Below are 20,482 nucleotides of genomic sequence, written 5' to 3' on the forward strand. Positions count from 1 at the left end.
CAGAATATACTCACTCCTTACCTTATCAGTACACCTAACTTTCAACATTCGTCTCTACCACCACATCTCAAATTCTTAGATTCTCTTTTGTTCAGGTTTTCCCACAATCCATGTTTCACTACTATACAATGCTGTACTCCATACGCACATACTCTGAAATTTCTTCGCCAAATTAAGGCCGATATTTGATATTAGTAGACTTTTCTTGTCCAGAAATGCCCTTTTTGCCGTTGCTAGTCTGCCTTTGATGTCCTCCTTCCTCCGCCCGTCACTAGGTATTTTACTGCTTAGGTAGCAGAATTCCTTTACTTCCGCTACTTTGTGACCGTCAATCGTGATGTTAAGTTTCTCGCTGTTCTCATTTCTACTACTTATCATTAAGTTCGTCTTTATTCGATTTACTCCCCGTCCATTTCTGTACTCATTGGACTGTTCATTCCGTTTAGCAGATCATGTAATTCTTCTTCACTTTCACTCAGGATAGCAACGTCATCAGTGAATCTTATAATTGATATCCTTTCATCTTGAATTTTAATTCCACTCTTGAACCTTCCTTTTATTTCCATCATTGCTTCCTCGATGTACATTTTGAACAGTAGGGGTGAAAGGCTACATTCTTGTATTACATCCTTTTAAATACGAGCACCTCGTTCTCGATCGTCCACTCTTATTAGTCCCTCTTGGCTGTTGTACATATTGTATATGACCCGTCTCTCCCTATAGCTTACCCCTACTTTTTTCAGTATTTCGAACATCTTGTATTATTTTACATTGTCGAACGATTTTTCCAGGTCGACAAATCCTATGAAAGTGTCTTGATTTTTCTTTAGCCTTGCTTCCATTATTAACCGCAACGTCAGGATATCCTGTCTCGTGCCTTTACCTTTCCTAAAGCCAAACTGATCGTAATCAAACGCATGCGAAATTTCCTTTTCCATTCTTCTGAGTATTATTATTATTATTATCAACTTGGATGCATGAGCTGTTAAGCTGATTGTGCAATAATTCTCGCACTTGTCAGCTCGTGCCATCTTCGGAATTGTTTGGATGATGCTTTTCCGAAAGACAGTTCGCATGTCACCACACTCATACGTTCTACACACCAAAGTGAATATTCGTTCTGTTGCCACTTCCCCCAATGATTTTAGATGTTCTGCTGGAATTTAATCTATCCATTCTACCTTATTTGATCTTAAATCCTCCAAAGCTCTTTTAAATTATGATTCTAATACTGGAGCCCCTACATCTACTAAGTCGACTCCTGTTTCTTCTTCTATCACATCAGACAAATCTTCCCCCTCCTAGACACTTTCAATGTATTCATTAAACCTATCCGTTCTCTTCTTTGCATTTAACAGTGGAATTCCCGTTGCAATCTTAATGTTACCACCCTTGCTTTTAATGGCACCGAAGGATGTTTTGGCTTTCCAGTATGCTGAGTCTGTCCTTCTGACAATCATTTCCTCTCCGATGCCTCCACATTTTTCGTGCAGCCATTTCGTCTTAGCGTCCCTGCACTTCCTATTTATTTCATTCCGCAGTGACTTGTATTTCTTCATTCCTGAGTTTCACGGAACATTTTTGTACTTCCTCCTTTCGTCGACCAATTGAATTATTTCTTCTGTTACCCATGGTTTCTTCCCAGTTACCTTCTTTGTACCTATGTTTTCCTTTCCAACTTCTGTGATGGCCTTTTTTAGAGACGTCCTTTTCTATTCAACTGTACTGCCTTCTGAGCTATTCCTCATTGCTGTATCTATAGCCTTAGTACTTCCATATCCTACTTCTTTGCGTATTGATTCTTCCTGACTGATAACTCATACTTCAGCATACTCTTCATCGCTAATCTGTTGTTATCTGAGTCTATATCTGCCCCCGGGTACGCCTTACAATCCAGTATCTGATTTCATAATCTCTATCTGACCATGATGTAATCTAACTGAAATCTTCCCGTAACACCCAGCCTTTTCCAAGTTTACTTCCTCCTCAAAAAATTGTGATTACTGAACAAAGTACTCGCTGTTACTATCTCAATTTCGTTACAGAACTCAGTTAGTCTTTCTCCTTTCTCATTCCTTGTCGGAAACCCATATTCTTCTGTAACCTTTTCTTCTACTCCTTCCCCTACAACTTCCAATCTCCCATGACTATTAGATTTTAATGTCCCTTTACACACTGTATTACCCTTTTAATATCCTTATACACTTCCTCTATCTCTTCATCTTCAGCTTGCGACATCGGCTTGTATACCTGAACTATCGTTGTCAGTGTTGGTTTGCTGACAATTCTGAAAAGAACAACCCTGTCAATGAACTGTTCACAGTAACACATACTGTGCCTTACCTTCCTATTCATTACGAATCCTACCACCGTTACACCATTTCCTGCCGCTGCTGATATTATCATATACTCATCTGACCAGAAATCCTTTGCCTCCTTTCCATTTCACTTCACTGACCCCCACTATATCTAGATTGAAACTTTGCATTTCGCTTTTCAGAATTTCTGGTTTCCCTATCACATTCAAGCTTCTGGCATTCAATGCCCCGACTGTTTGAACGGTATCCTTTCGTTGATTATTCAATCTTTTTCTTATGGTAACCTCCTCCTTGGCAGTCCCCTCCCGGGAGGGAGATCCTAATGAGGGACTATTCAGGAATCATTTGCCAGTGGAGAGATCATCATGACCCTTCTTCAATTACAGGCCACATGTGCAGCGGATACAGGTTACTTGTGTTTAGTGTAGTAGTTACCATTGCCTTCTGCATTCTCATACCGTTGATCATTGACGATTCTTCCGGCTTTAGGGACAGTTTCCCACCCATAGAAAACAGAGTGCCCTGAACCTCTGTCTGCACCTCTGCCCTCTTTGACAGGGCCGTTGGAAGAATGAGGGGCGAATTATGAATGAAAATTTAGGCAGCTGTGGGATTCGAGCCGGGGACGTTTTCAGTATTTGTCAAAGGCGCTACCCCTATGACGTTTTGTCTGTGAATCAAATACGCTACCTCTAGACCACGGGTAGACGTATGATGGTGAAATGTATGGCATGTACTAAAGTCTACAGTCGTTTGACGGTGTAAGAATTTTATGCTTTTTCGTCAAAGTAACCAAAAGACATAGCCATTTATGTCACCCATTTTGGTTTCTTGCCAGTATCGACATCGATAACAGAGCAGTAACCGTCGAAAATCTGGATTCCCGGGAACGATGAACTACTTGTATCCATAATTAAGTCTGTACAGAAACTTCGGTGCCCCATCCTAACCGACGTATCTGAATTTTTTTTGTGTGTTTATCTTTATTTTTTCCTATCGAAGGACTCCATTTAATATACTCTTTATTCTAACCACTATCAATCCCATTTCCTAATCTAATTCCGTTAGCATTGCCTTGGACCATTTCAGTCATTCAGTTACCTGTGTTTTATTTTTGTTGATTTTCATCTTATAACTTGTTTTCAAGGACAATCTATTCAGTTCATCTCTTCTTCCAAGTCCTTTGTTATCTCCGAAATCCCGCGCCCAGGTTCCAGGGTTCGATTCCCGGCGGGGTCAGGGATTTTCTCTGCCTCGTGATGACTGGGTGTTGTGTGCTGTCCTTCGGTTAGTTAGGTTTAAGTAGTTCTAAGTTCTAGGGGACTGATGACCATAGATGTTAAGTCCCATAGTGCTCAGAGCCTATGTCCGAAAGAATAACAATTGGACAGACAAAGCTTAGAATTTTTATTTCTTCTCTCCGAGATTTAATTACGTTTACAAATGTCTCTTTATGTTTCTTTATTGATTGATCTAGTAACAAACTGAATGTTTATCTGTTTTGTGTAGTTTCTATCACATACACTTCCCTCCTACCATGAACCAAGGACCTTTTCAGTAGTTGCAGAGGCAACAGTCTGGATGATTGATCTGGCCTTGTAACATTAACCAAAACGGTCTTGCTGTGCTGGTACTGCGAACGACTGAAAGCAAGGGGAAACTACCGTCGTAATTTTTCCGAGGGCATGCAGCTTTACTGTATGGCTAAATGATGATGACGTCCTCTTCGGTAAAATGTTCTGGAGGTAAAATAGTCACCCATTCGTGTCTCCAGGCAGGGACTACTCAGGAAGACGTCGTTATCAGGAGAAGGAAAACTGTCGTTCTACGGATCGGAGGTGGAACGTCAGATCCCTTAATCAGGAAGGTAGGTGAGAAAATTTAAAAAGGGAGATTGATAGGTTAAAGCTACATATAGGTGTCAGGAGGAACAAGACTTCTGGTCAGATGAATACAAAATCAAATCGCGATAATGCAGAAGCAGATTTAATAATGAATAAAAAAGTAGGAGCGTGGATAAACATGAACAGCATAGTAGACGCATTATTACAGTCAAGATACACACGAAGCCCACGTCTACCACAATAGTACAAATTTATGTCCCAACTAACTCCGCAAATGACGAAGAGAACGAGGAAATGTACGTGGAGATAAAATAAATATTTCAGATAGTGAAGGGAGATGAAAGTTTAACAGTCATGCGGGACTGGATTTTCATGGTAAGGAAAGGAAGAGGAGAAAAAGCAGTAGTGGTTCAAAATGGCTCTGAGCACTATGGGACTTAACTTTTGAACTTAGAACTACTTAAATCTAACTAACCTAAGGACATCACACACATCCATGCACGAGGCAGGATTCGCACCTGCGACTGTAGCGGTATTGGTATTCAAGTTTTTGGAAACAAAAAAATATTACACTCTGTCACGTTGGACGCCCATTCAGAAGAGGAGCACTTTCGTGGCAAAACTGTAGGTTCTAGTTTTTTAAAGCAATCACTCTTGGTTACCCTGGCAGATATGTCGTGGTCGACCTGTGTAGTAGCTTACGAGCCTGCTGGCGGGGACACTGTGCAATCAGTCTGGTTCGTCTTCTTTCTAAGGGGGGCGGGGCCTATTTCATCTCAGTGGTAGGGCAGAATCCAACTTTCTGCAACCAACTGAAAAGTTACCAGCTATAAGACCGGAGGTGCAGAGTTAAATTATAGTCGAATGCACGCAATTATTTTTAGCTTAATATTTGTATACAGGTAATTAAAAGTTGTAATTCTTAACTATAGGACTTGAGCTCCAGTCAACACTTGTCGTGGAAGCGAACGAAAGAAAAGAAAATTTCGTTGAGTGATACTTATTTCTACGTTAGAGTTAGATTCTTAAAAACCATTCAATGGCGAAGATTGCATTTTTTTTTAATTTAAAGGGTGCTGGTTTCAACAGACTATGCTGTCACGTTCAGGTCTGTAAGAAATTGAATAAACGTGGAATATGTCTCGTAAGTTAAACGTAACATTTTATATAAAAGGACCTGATTGGTATTATACGAGGTGCATTCAAGTTCTAAGGCCTCCGATTTTTTTTCTAATTAACTAATCACCCGAAATCGATGAAACTGGCGTAATCGCCCTGCAGACGTACACATTTTTCACAACGCTGACACCATGATTCCCTGGCAACGGCGAAGGCTTCTTTAGGAGTCTGTTTTGACCACTGAAAAATCGCTGTGGCAATAGCAGCACGGCTGGTGAATGTGCGGCCACGGAGAGTGTCTTTCATTGTTGGAAAAAGCCAAAAGTCACTAGGAGCCAGTTCAGGTGAGTAGGGAGCATGAGGAATCACTTCAAAGTTGTTATCACGAAGAAACTGTTGCGTAACGTTAGCTCGATGTGTGGGTGCGTTGTCTTGGTGAAACAGCACACGCGCAGCCCTTCCTGGACGTTTTTGTTGCAGTGCAGGAAAGAATTTGTTCTTCAAAATATTTTCGTAGGATGCACCTGTTACCGTAGTGCCCTTTGGAACGCAATGGGTAAGGATTACGCCCTCGCTATCCCAGAACATGGACACCATCATTTTTTCAGCACTGGCGGTTACCCGAAATTTTTTTTGGTGGCGGTGAATCTGTGTGCTTCCATTGAGCTGACTGGCACTTTGTTTCTGGATTGAAAAATGGCATCCACGTCTCATCCATTGTCACAACCGACGAAAAGAAAGTCCCATTCATGCTGTCGTTGCGCGTCAACATTGCATGGCAACATGCCACATGGGCAGCCATGTGGTCGTCCGTCAGCATTTGTGGCATCCACCTGGATGACACTTTTCGCATTTTCAGGTCGTCATGCAGGATTGTGTGCACAGAATCCACAGAAATGCCAACTCTGGAGGCGATCTGTTCAACAGTCATTCGGCGATCCCCCAAAACAATTCTCTCCACTTTGTCGATCATGTCGTCAGACCGGCTTGTGCGAGCCTGAGGTTGTTTCGGTTTGTTGTCACACGATGTTATGCCTTCATTAAACTGTCGCACCCACAAACGCACTTTCGACACATCCATAACTCCATCACCACATGTCTCCTTCAACTGTCGATGAATTTCAATTGGTTTCACACCACGCAAATTCAGAAAACGAATGATTGCACGCTGTTCAAGTAAGGAAAACGTCGCCATTTTAAGTATTTAAAACAGTACTCATTCTCGCCGCTGGCGGTAAAATTCCATCTCCCATATGGTGCTGCCATCTCTGGGACTTATTGACAATGAACGCGGCCTCATTTTAAAATAATGCGCATGTTTCTATCTCTTTCCAGTCCGGAGAAAAAAATTTGGAGGCCTTAGAACTTGAGTGCACCTCGTAAAAACCGGAAGTGGGCCTGTACATTTACGTATCTTAAAATCTTTTTTTTTGTAAAACATGTTAATTTTGGTGACATCACACACAAGATAAAAGTCACAAAGTTTATATCAAATGTTACATCTCAACTTATGAGACATATCTCATGTATACGCAATTTCTTACAGACTGGAAGATGGCAGCATTGTCTGTTAAAACTAGTTGTCTCAAATATAAAACGTATTTAACCCAATATTAGCTGTTGAATCGTTTTTAACAATTAAGCAAAAAGCCTTTCACCTCTCTGAAAAAAAGAAATTTCTAGGAATTATATTCGTAGAAATAAAATGAATGGGTTACAGAACTCAAAACGATACAGTCATGTTAAGAGATACTACATATCACTTGCGAGAAATGCTAATCGCGCAGTGTAGTGAATACATTATACTCTGGCGGCGTAATGGCGAGTGCTCGTGAAACGCTGTAAATTCCGGATAAATTTCAGGTCCCTCCCAAATATCTTTCATTCCAACATTTTAAAAGAGAACAGAACACCTTGAACTATTGGAGATAGGGCATTCATATTCACAGGACATTAGTATCTTAAATAGAAATGATTAGCATTTGAGTCACCTCGGTTCAGCATGTGTCCAGCTACCTTGTAGGCACAAGGTCCTCCACAGGCCTTGATAACTTGTTCTACGCGTGATGGCATTGAAGCGTATTTAGTGCGAATGGTGTGTTGCGTACAGTCATCCACACTGCATTCACCCAGTTCCAGACTTCATCTGTGATGGTTAATATTGGGTCACAGCACTGCACCTATCGTTTCACCATATCCTGGTGATCTGGAGGACCAGGGCAAAAGGATGACATCCTGTGACACCAAGAAGGCACATGTTCATGCAGCAATATGTGGTCGTGCATTCTCTTGCTGAAAAATGGCCTCTTGATCAACAGCTTGCAGAGATTTATGGTGAAATGACTGATGGAATTATGATAAAATGGCTCAGACAGTTCCACGATGGATGAACCAATGATCATGATGAAGCACAAAGTGGGTGGACTTCTGTTGTCAGTGGTGGTTTGGTGGAGAAAGTGAATGAGAAAATTCATGGAAACACAGTTCACAATAATAATGATTAGTGATAGGTTTGCAAGGTGTCAGCATGAATGAATATCAAATTAGCACCTTACATGAGATTTTATACATTGTAACAAGTAGACGAAAAAGTCACCTGACGTACTTCGGTGATAATGAGCAGATTTGCTGATCAAAATGTACAGTATGTAATGCAAAGGGATGACACTCAATTGGATGGTATTAATATACCAAACCCAAATTCTGTATGTCAATGAGCAAAAGTTGATAAAAGCTGCTGGAAGAAACGTTTTAGTTTGAGGGCAAAAGCGAGTTGCGTCATCAGAGCCACAGTACAACGTACACGTGTATCTTTTAGGCGTCAGGAGCGGGCACAAAATGTCTGATTCGCTGAAATGGAAGTTTAAGTTAGGCCCATTGCAGTTGGCAGGGGTAGTTTCCACAAGACGAAAGGAAGGCTCCCATTGGTCTGTAAAAGCCGTGATGTGAAGCACGAAAGGACACAGGTGGGGGACACTTTGTTACAAAAGATACAAGACCGAAAACTTCGAGGTCTCTCCTCTGAACAGGGTGCATCAAGCTCTGTACGACGCCAAAAGAGGAATTTTGTGTGAACACTGCAGTCACTTTGGATGACATTCAGGTAGAAATTAAACGAAGAGTCGTTGAGCTCCGATAGCAGAGAAACGAAACAGCCATGTAGTTAATTGTTCTTGTGAGAACTGAGAGGGCATTGAAGTGTACATGGTACACCATCGATGCACGTGTGTATCACCATATTTTCCACACTGGGGATGAGTGCACGTTTTCTCGCATAACGAGAATCATAGGACAGTTTCAGCTGATAAAATCAGTAAAGATTTTGAAAGGTCTCTGTTGGATTCCTTTCATGTTAATTTCTTAAATATGTTGTCATTTACGGCATAAATTCCTCTTCTAAATTTACTGTGGTGTTTCTGACTGTCTAGGAGGAGACTGAGCAGTGAAACGTGTTACTTTTACACATAAACAAGAACGATCTGTCACACTACTACACTTTAAAACACAGTTTATATATAATTCATGTCACACAGTCTCATACGGAACCTACATCCGCTTTCTTTTATATAATTTATATGATAAGATACTGTCATCCCCCTTCCCTCCTGTGTGAGAGGATGAATAGAAAATGTATTTCTAGTTGCATGCTGGATGGTAGCAGACAAGCCTGTCTGCTGGAGAACAGTAGGAACAACGTCGGAACAGGTAGCTACGCCTTCTAAAAGCGAAGAGGTTTCTATCCTTAGTATGTTCCTGTCCGTCCCTTGTCGTGTTGGTGTAGGAATCTGCCTCTCTGGTCACTTCCGTTTTGTACACGAAAGCACCCTTGGTAGGAGCCCAGATAAGTCGGTACGCGGCTAGCGTCTGAGGTGGTAAGATCTCCGGCTAAGCGCGTGTCTGCTAAGTCCGTAGGACAATGGATTTCTTAAGTTCAGCCTAACTGAAAATGTAATCACCTTTATTTCAGGTTTAGTTCTAAAATATTTAATGTTATCTTAAATTGCAACGCAGTGAATTTCGAGTGTGAAGTTCAGAATATCTTCCAGTAGTTGCTTTGTCACTACTTTGTGAGTAAAGTGGAAACATGTGTTGATCAGTAACTCTAACTAAGATCATCAATCTTAAATGCGAATGCGCGTGAGATTATAACGTCTCGTCTTGACAATATTTTTCAATATAGCAACTTTTCTTTATGTTCAACCCACGTGGGGTGTCCTTTGTGAGACCAGTACCACGTGCTTATACAATTGTTTGACCCATCAGGTTAATAGTAAGGCGGTAGTAACCAGTTCGAGGTTTTTCTTTTGTAAATTGCTTTTCGATCTAATTTATTTTAATTAGCAAAATTATTGTGTAAACCAAGTTGACCACGTGAAGCATGTGGTGTAATCATCAAAGTAGCCCTCAGCTATTCTTATCGGGAAGATTTCACAGAGAGTTAGTATGACTTTAGTATACCAGTGTGTGGTAATTACATGACGGACAGGATTGCGATACGAACGTAACTTCTTTGGGTGAAAATTGAATCGGTTGGTTGTGGTTAATTTCCTCTTGCGTATGTTACAACGTTCTTCATGTGTTATGCAGTGTTGTATGCAGTCTCCCAATCTTGGCTCCATATTTGATGTGTTCCATAAGATTACAATCTCACATTTTCACAATGATAAATAAGGCACCAGTTTAGTTATGAATCAAGTTTAATATGCTGAAATTTCAATGATCAATGTTAATATAAATTTCCAAATATAAACTGATTTATTTATTTTTATTTAAATTCTTTTATATATATATATATATATATATATATATATATATATATATATATATATATATATATATATCACCAGTTGTCGAATGACTATTAAAAGATTATAATTAATGTTAGTCTGGTTGGGAATTTGGTAAACTAGGATACCTGGTGAAACAGTTGCGCAGTAATGCACGGTTAACTTCCTCAGATAGCTCACAGGTTTTAACCCACTTTTATGGTCTTGAATAGCAGCACCGCTCTCAGAACAAATTAAGCAAAAACATTACAGTTTTTATTAGCTTTTTATTGGATTTTCAGAGGGCAGGAGCAGCCATGTAGTTGGCAGCACATCGCAGCTAAAAGGTAAATGCCGCTGGCAGATTTATAAACTTGTTGGTTTACCAGCTTGCGTCCGTTATGAACTCGAGCATCCTTGAGTAATCTTGCGCTCATATTGTCACAAAAACTAACCATCCTCCATAGACTTGATTGTCATCCTAAATAGTACCGAACTTAGAACTGACATTGGATGATTTGTCGTAATACTGGCCAACTTCATTGTGTATAAGTAAGAATAATCTTGTTGAGAACCTTGTACTTAAATTTGATACTGTTGTGTTCAGTGTTATTTCTGTTAAACAGGACGTAATGCGTTATCTTGACGCCTGTCCAGAAAATGTCACGTCACAATCTATGTAAATTCTTGTACTTGTTTGGCATTAATTCTGAAATCAAACAAATTGTGTACAGCTGAACACTGATGAGCTCTCTCATTGAATAAGGGTCCACTCCTAACCCCAGTCATTTACCCTAGTGACGCTAACACATTCACAGGATATTTTTGCTGACGTCTGACAAAAGTGGAAAGGGGCGGAGTGTCAGATAATGGCGACCTTGCCAGAAAGGCTACTGGTCTGTCAGTATGCCAATTAATCAAATTAGACAGAGTAATTAAAATTTGGTACTAAGAAATTTTTTTTTCAAAAACAAAAAGCGACAGTACTACTCAATGTATGTGTTTGCATAGTGGTGAGATTACTGTAAATGTTTGATACACAGAGTAGAAAAGATTCTATTAACGAATAAAGAAACCTTTTTGTGTTTTGAGTGAAAGTAGTTTGTGTATGATCTTTCTTTCTCGTACGAAGTTATTCACGGCGTTGTTGAGTTGGTCTGTGTATCCAAAAACTGTGAATGGCATTACTAATGAAGTTGTAATGGCATACGAGAATTTCTATTATAATCTGGAGACTTGTTAGTTCATATAACTTCATGTTGACTTGAGCTCAGGTTCGCACAAATCAAGAAAGACAGAGATTAGTTAGACGGTCTGCGATGACGGACGGACGTAGGTCGTCGCATATAGGGCAAACTGAAGGTATTGATAGGATAGAAAATGACGTACAACAAAATGTATAGAATGCAAGTCATGAAACTGAACGACGTGACAGTGCAGAGGGAATGGTGGCAGTTTCGCGATCGGTATCTCAGGTTGAGATCGCAAAAAACAGAACAGATGACGGATCTAGCGGTTCAGAAACAGAATGAGAGGATGGGTTGAACCAAATGCTGTACTTCTGAATCAAACGGGACAATTTCCTACGGAAATAATGTGTGTAATTGCGTCACCACTATGCCCAGAAGTCGGTGAGACGTCACATGACAGAGGCTAACGGCAAATCTACACCAAATTGTGACAGATGACGATGGCGAGGAGTCTGATAGAGTGTTCGCAATGTTGCAGCAACTCACTATTGCTGTAATACAAACAAGCGAAACGATGAGAGCAGGGTTAGCAGACTTAAAAACAGAAGCAAATGCTGCTTTTAATGGTCTCTCATTTGAAAGCAATGCTGGGTTCGAAAACGTTCGTAAAGATCATCAAAAGTTGCGAACAGAAATTAATGAAAAGTTTACGGAAATCCGGAAAGAAGCGAGAGACTCGCGCGAACTAATTCAATCGGTAATGGCTGATCAGAGAAAGATGCGTACTGACATTGGCCAGGTGCAGGATTCAGTGTCTAATATGAACCAAAGAGTTGATAATTTAGCACTTAAGGCATCTGGTAAGGCGCAACACATCGTGGAAGAACTCAACGTCAGAAAACGTGTCACACGAGCTGCGTTAGAAAAAGTCGATACACGCATTTTGCAAACATCGTCTCAAAAAAATAAGCAGCAGTATGAACAGCTTCGTACAGAACTGAAGCAGTGTATTGAGAACCGTACAGAAAGCAGTAGTGAGGCGGCGGAATTGCTAGTATCATCTGACATAGTGGTGGAAAAAAATCCAGAGATAACCAAGTCCGCTATGCAATCTCCGGGTCATTTGCGGAAACACAAAAAAGTCATGTCATTCCATTTATATGTCCACAAAATATTGTGTCAGTATTTCCCGATCCCAAACAGAAGCAAATGGTAGGAGTACAGTTGAAACGGGTGAGCTAAGCAGGTAATGTGCGTTCACAGCAGACAATGGTGCGAGAAGCGGTAACTGCGCGCATACCAACAGAGCGGCAGCCGACTCACCGAAATTGCGCGAATGACGCGATAACAGAGCAGTTTACTACGCCAAGTGAATCAAATTCTCAATTTACGAGTTATAGCACAACAGGCCATATATCACAGGTCAATATGAAGCAATTCGAAGACAAAACACTGGTCCAGTAACGGGAAATTTAAAAATATCTTCCAGTCCGATATACGAGGAACGATAAGGTTTAGATAATTGCACACCACTGCATAGATGCGATGCTAGGTGGGATTCAAATATGTCGTCTCAGGATCCAAATGTGGTAGGACGAATAAAGGCAAACACGACGCAGTTGCAGGGAACGGAAAATGTTGCGAAAACATAAACGCCTTATGGTGCAATACAATTTGGCAATGATCATCTTTCGACAGTCAGAAAATTCCAACATTGCAAAGAAAACGGGAACGGCTTACACACTGGCCACTTAGCGATAAACTTGGTTTCATTTGTGGTCATATGGGAGGCGCAAAAGCGGAAGCGATGCAAAGAGTCCCTGTAAACTGTCATTCGTGTGAACAATTCAAGTCTGCATTCTTGGAGCGATACTGATCCGCGGAAACTCAGAACAGGTTAAAACGACGACGTTTGAAAATTCGGATGAAAAGAAGCCAGTTAAATTTTTTGAAGAAATGACGAAAAAGAATCAGTGTTTAGACAATCCATACAGTGATGGGGAACTGATACGTATGTACACAATGATGTTACCCTTGCGTTATCAGCAATCGTTGGCTGTCGGAGCTGGAGATAATATCCAAACTTTTAAAGGGATGTTAAGGGAACCTGAATTCATCTTTAGTGAAGATGATGCGAAGAAACAAGGTACAGTGAGAGAAACCAATGGTTGGGGGAATAATAGCAACCGATTGGCCTTTAATAATGTTTACAATGGCAATAGTAATGTTGGGAAAGGTAATCGTTTTGGGAAGAATAGTAATCGCCCATGGGATAATAATAGCTAGAGGTCTGGCAATTCACACAGGCCAAACAATAATTATGGTTTCGGTGAGCCGCGGAATTGCAATAATGGCTTTGGTTCCAGAAATTATGGTGGTAACTATAATTCGCGATATGATCACCATGCAAACAAAGCCGGAAGGTTTAGAGGTTTTCCACCATAAAACCCAAATTATTCGGGTGGAATTACAATGCCTAGAACGCAAAAAGCCAGAGAGAGTCTGACTTCAGCAGGACAACACACGGGATATGAACCGGTATAGGAAGTCGAGTTAAGGCCACCAAACCCTGGTAAAAAACAGAACTGACTAGATGAACGGTACGAAGAGCAGTCACAAGAGATCCTGTCGCCAAATGAAGTTGATTTTATAATTAAAAACGTAAATAGGCTTACCTTTGATCAACAAGATTCTGAAGGAGGTTTAGGGGGTGATCAGATACAAATAGCAGCATGCTGTGAGACAGGTGACTGGGAACCGTCTGTGGATGAGGAACAAGAGTTATCAACAGTTAATGTAGACAGCTGTACAACAACTGATATGACGAAACTGTGGAGAATGCAGTTCATTTATATGAAACCGAGAGAGAAATGGTATGCCAAGAGGATAATGCACCATTGGCCACACCAGTATTGATACCCAAGTCAGATGATGTATATAGGATAGGGACTTATCTAGAAAGTAATTAAACTCCCACCGGTACCCAGAGTACAACATCAAGATCTAGTAAAATTAGCACTGAGCCATTTGAAGGCTACGGCGTTGAATAGAAAGAACCGGGCGGACGAAACAGCAACCTCGTGAGCATTTTTTCAAGGACAAAAAGTACTTTGAAAATCCACCATCTCTCTAGGAAAAAAAACATCAAAGTCACAAATTCTTTTCAAAATCATTGGGTTTGCACCATGTGAGTCACTTGAAATTTTATAAAGGCTAATATTAACTCCACTAAAATAATTAACTCCGAGATCCGTGGTCTAAGGGTAGCGTCTTTGATTCATAATCAAAACGTCTTCGGTCCCAGGTTCGATCCCCACCACTGCCTAAATTTTGATAAATAATCAACATTGGCGGCCGAAGACTTCCGGCATAAGAAGTCAGCCTCACTCTGCCAACGGCCTTGTCAAAGAGGGCGGAGGAGCGGATAGAGGTTCAGGCCACTCTCTTGTCCTAGGGGTGGGAAATTGCCCCTAAAGGCGGAAGAATCAGCAATGATCAAAAACATGAGGATGCTGAAGGCAATGGAAACCACTGCATTAAAGACACGTAACGTGTATCCACAGGACATGTGGCCTGTATTTGAAGAAGTGTCATGATGATCTCTCCATTGGCAAAAGACTCCGGAATAGTACCCCATCCGGATCTCCGGGAGGGGACTGCCAAGGGGGAGGTTACCATGAGATAAAGATTGAATAATCAACGAAACGATGACGTTCCACGAGTTGGGGCGTGGAATGTCAGAAGCTTGAACGTGGTAGGGAAACTAGAAATTCTGAAAAGGGAAATGCAAAGGCTCAATCTAGATATAGTAGGGGTCAGTGAAGTGAAGTGGAAGGAAGACAAGGATCTCTGGTCAGATGAGTATCGGGTAATATCAACAGCAGCAGAAAATGGTATAACAGGTGTAGGATTCGTTACGAATAGGAAGGTAGGGCAGAGGGTGTGTTACTGTGAACAGTTCAGTGACCGGGTTGTTCTAATCAGAATCGACAGCCGACCAACACCGACAACGATAGTTCAGGTATACATGCCGACGTCGCAAGCTGAAGATGAACAGATAGAGAAAGTGTATGAGGATATTGAAAGGATAATGCAGTATGTAAAGGGGGACGAAAATCTCATAATCATGGGCGACTGGAATGCAGTTGTAGGGGAAGGAGTAGTAGGAAAGGTTACAGGAGAATATGGGCTTGGGACAAAGAATGAAAGAGGAGAAAGACTAATTGAGTTCTGTAAAAAGTTTTAGCTAGTGATAGCGAATACCCTGTTCAAGAATCACAAGAGGAGGAGGTATACTAGGAAAAGGCCGGGAGATGCAGGAAGATTTCAATTAGATTACATCATGGTCAGACAGAGATTCCGAAATCAGATACTGGATTGTAAGGCGTACCCAGGAGCAGATATAGACTCAGATCACAATATAGTAGTGATGATGAGTGGGCTGAAATTCAAGACATTAGTCACGAAGAATCAATACGCATACGGAAGTACTAAGGAATGACGAGATACGTTTGAAGTTCTCTAACGCTATAGATACAGCAATAAGGAATAGCGCAGTAGGCAGTACAGTTGAAGAGGAATGGACATCTCTAAAAAGGGCCATCACAGAAGTTGGGAAGGAAAACATAGGTACAAAGAAAGTAGCTGCGAAGAAACCATGGGTAACAGAAGAAATACTTCAGTTGATTGATGAAAGGAGGACGTACGAACATGTTCCGGGAAAATCAGGAATACAGAAATACAAGTGGCTGAGGAATGAAATAAATAGGACGTGCAGGGAAGCTAAGACGAAATGGCTGCAGGAAAAATGTGAGGACATCGGAAAAGATATGATTGTCGGAAGGACAGACTCAGCATACAGGAAAGTCCAAACAACCTTTGGTGACATTAAAAGCAACGGTGGTAACATTAAGAGTGCAACGGGAATTCCACTGTTAAATGCAGAGCAGTGAGCAGATAGGTGGAAAGAATACATTGAAAGCCTCTATGAGGGTGACGATGTGTCTGATGTGAAGAAGAAACTGGAGTCGATTTAGAAGAGATAGGGGATCCAGTATTAGAATCGGAATTTAAAAGAGCTTTGGAGGACTTACGGTCAAATAAGGCAGAAGCGATGGATAACATTCCATCAGATTTTCTAAAATCATTGTGGGAAGTGGCAACAAAACGACTATTCACGTTGGAGTGTAGAATATATGAGTCTGGCGATATACCATCTGACTTTCGGAAAAGCATCATCCACACAGTTCCGAAGACGGCAAGAGCTGATAAGTGCGAGAATTATCGCACAATCAGCTTAACAGCTCATGCATCGAAGCTGCTTACAAGAATAATACACAGAAGAATGGAAAAGAAAATTGAGAATGCGCTAGGTGGCGATCAGTTTGGCTTTAGGAAAAGTAAAGGGACGAGAGAGGCAATTCTGACGTTACGGCTAATAATGGAAGCAAGGCTAAAGAAAAATCAAGACACTTTCATAGGATTTGTCGACCTGGAAAAAGCGTTCGTCAATATGAAATGGTGCAAGCTGTTCGAGATTCTGAAGAAAGTTGGGGTTAGCTATAGGGAGAGACGGGTCATATACAATATGTACAACAACCAAGAGGGAATAATAAGAGTGGACGATCAAGAACGAAGTGCTCGTATTAAGAAGGTTGTAAGACAAGGCTTTAGCCTTTCGCCCCTACTCTTCAATCTCTACATCGAGGAAGCAATGATGGAAATAAAAGAAAGGTTCAGGAGTGGAATTAAAATACAAGGTGAAAGGACATCAATGATTCGATTCACTGATGATGTTGCTATCCTGAGTGAAAGTGAAGAAGAATTAAATGATCTGCTGAACGGAATGAACACTCTAATCAGTACACAGTATGGTTTGAGAGTAAATCGGAGAAAGACGAAGGTAATGAGAAGTAGTAGAAATGAGAACAGCGAGAAACTTAACATCAGGATTGATGGTCACGAAGTCAATGAAATTAAGGAATTCTGCTACCTAGGCAGTAAAATAACCAATGACAGACGGAGCAAGGAGGACATCAAAAGCAGACTCGCTATGGCAAAAAAGGCATTTCTGGCCAAGAGAAGTCTACCAATATCAAATACCGGCCTTAATTTGAGGAAGAAATTTCTGAGGATGTACGTGTGGAGTACAGCATTGTATGGTAGTGAAACATGGACTGTGGGGAAACCGGAACAGAAGAGAATCGGAGCATTTGAGATGTGGTGCTTTAGACGAATGTTGAAAATTAGGTGGACTGATAAGGAATGAGGAGGTTCTACGCAGAATCGGAGAGGAAAGGAATATGTGGAAAACACTGATAAGGAGAAGGGACAGGATGATAGGACATCTGCTAAGACATGAGGGAATGACTTCCATGGTACTAGAGGGAGCTGTAGAGGGCAAAAACTGTAGAGGAAGACAGAGATTGGAATACGTCAAGCAAATAATCGAGGACGTAGGTTGCAAGTGCTGCTCTGAGATGAAGAGGCTAGCACAGGAAAGGAATTCGTGGCGGGCCGCATCAAACCAGTCAGTAGAGTGATGACCAAAAAGAAAAATTAAGTGCATCAAATGAACAGATTCTACTAAGAGCAAAATCTAGAAGTCGAAGAGTAGGGAAGCTAAGAAAATGCATACAAATAAAAAATTTTGTTTTGTGCTTATATCGATAAAATAAATTGATTAAAGTTCTCAGTACATCAGAAGGATAGTTGTGAAGGAAAAACAATAAAGTAAGAACTACAGTAACTCTTCTGCAGACGTAATGTGTTATGGGGAATAAGTACAAAAAAGGAGAAAGATAGAAATTAGCATGTCGATAGTTCGACGAAATATTAGTAGATTCTCTCTTAAAATGTAGTGTAAAGTAGGAAGAAGTGTTTTTTTTGTGGATAAAAGGAAGCCAAGAATTAGGAAGGAAGAACAGAATTAGGTAAGAAGGAGATATTCATTTGTGGGTTGTTCTGTTGCAAGTGGTGACCATTTTGTTGAGGAGATATTTTGGAGGGAAATGAGAAGCCTTTATGATTTGTGGAAGTCACTACAAATTGATATTAAATGGAGATATGAGGGAAATAGATATAAAAGATTGTTAGGAGAGAAGAATTAAGAGAGATGATTGAATTATTAAGGAAAGTGAGAAACACGTTGTTTTCTTGGTAGGAGATCGACAGAGGGAGTGAAGTTAACACAGGGATGATTTCAGTAAGGAAGAGTATGGTAGGGGGAGAAAGTAATATAAAAGTATATTGTTTAGAAGAAGGATATAGGGAAAGCTACTACTAAGAAAAGTACAAGCTCTAAAACAATGGAATTAGGCAGTGGAGAAAGTTTTAAGGAGGGTAAAAAAATAGAGAAATTTTTGTATCTTGAACATCTGTTTCAGCTGATGCCGAAACGAAGAGATTGCAGAGAAAAGGACAGTGGAGTTGGAGTCAAGGTGTGAAGTTTTTATGATATGATGTACCTGCAGTTAGAAAAAAAAGCTGACATACCAACACACTGACCTTCATCACCACCAGTTTGCCTCTTACTATACATCGTGCTGAAGATGAGGAAGCCATTACCTTTATGCTAATAAAAAAAGGGAAAAAGAAAAATGTACATATAGAATTGGAATATATGTTGATCTGTTAAAACAGATGTAAGGTTATCAACAGTAGAATAAGGATAATAAATATTATGTATAGTGTAAATACGGGATTTCGTGAAGTCTCTTAGTAGTTTAATGTTTGTAAAGCTTGTAATGTATCTTAAGGGAGAAAGGGTTGTGATAAGATAGGTAGTAATACCATGTAAATTAGAGAAATTTAGGCATGTAAGGTGGAAAAAGTGTGCACAAAGTTGTAGTATACTTGATGTCATCAAGAACGATGCATCATCATTGCAGTCAGATCGACAGTAGAACTGAGTACAGCTGTTAGGCATGAGAGGGAGGAACACTGAGAGTGGGTGCCTGGTACTTCAGCTTTCGACATGACGAAAGGAAATGTCTTGGTGGAAGCAAAGGTCCAAGAGGATAACATCTCTGGCGAACAGTGTGGGGATCTACGACGAATCCTGGATATGGTCAACATGTACCATTACGTGATTTTTATTCATATGAAAGTCACATGCGAGCTTCAGCACAACAGATTTGCTAAGTGCTAGATCCTTAGCACTTGTGTCAAAACTGTTTAGAGCAGCATAACGAGATATCATGGATGTCCACCAAACTGGAATGGAGGTGGAAATGTTACATAAAGGACAAACGAATGTTTGAATTCACCAGAAGAAGAAGAAGAGGCGCATTTCTGTAATACAGGATACAGAATGGCCGAAACTATTGTGATACCACATGAAAGCCAGTGACTGCCAAACAATCCCTGAACACTCACGGGACTAAGCAAGAGAACGATGGAAGGCTGTCCAATTTATCCTGATGAGCAACCTGATGCAATAAAGGATACACAAGATTTGAAAGAAAATAACATAGGAACAGATTGTACAATAACGAGGTTAAGCGGGTCTTAAAACTCCAATTCCTGGTCCAGAGAAGAATGAAGGCAGAAGTGAGAAGACAGCAAGTTGAAACAAAAAAAAAAAGAAGATTCAATGCAGAAGATTAGAAAGACAGAAGAGCCTGGACCACAAGAAATAAAGAAACCTTTGTAAAACCCCTCCCATACAAGACCATTGTTGCACCTATCTACCAACAAAGAATCCAATTTTAGCTGTTCCAGCTCCACAAATTTCCGACATTCCTAATGGCAAATTACAATAATTTCAAATCTCACACTGAGAGATGAGAGATGGGTATTCGTGTAGAAAACAAGAGACAAATTAACCAATGTTGGATTGCCATAAAAATTCGAGGACTGACGAAGAGCATTAGTTTTATGCTGTTAATAATAGATCTCTAATATAATTTCGCCATGAGTACATGCGGACTGGAACAAAGGCAACCAAGCGCTCACAATACACTCAAACCTTCTGCAGTCTTTCTCGCTGCCAACCGCCATTCCATGGTCAGAGAAGACACATCAAGGTGCATAAAGACGAGGATGACAACTTCAATGACTCTTGTTGAAGATACATATAAAAAGGCTGTCTTTTACGGACTAACATCAGATTAAACTGAAAATAACATTTACCAACACAAGGAGCTTGTTATTGCATACAAATATTTAATTTTTGAAGAGCTTTTGTGTGAGTAGCAGATTGTTGTCAACAATTCTTTTCAGTTTTAATCTGGACAGATCAATAA

Source organism: Schistocerca piceifrons, chromosome 2, assembly GCF_021461385.2.
Source record: "Schistocerca piceifrons isolate TAMUIC-IGC-003096 chromosome 2, iqSchPice1.1, whole genome shotgun sequence".
NCBI classification, from domain to species: domain Eukaryota; kingdom Metazoa; phylum Arthropoda; class Insecta; order Orthoptera; family Acrididae; genus Schistocerca; species Schistocerca piceifrons.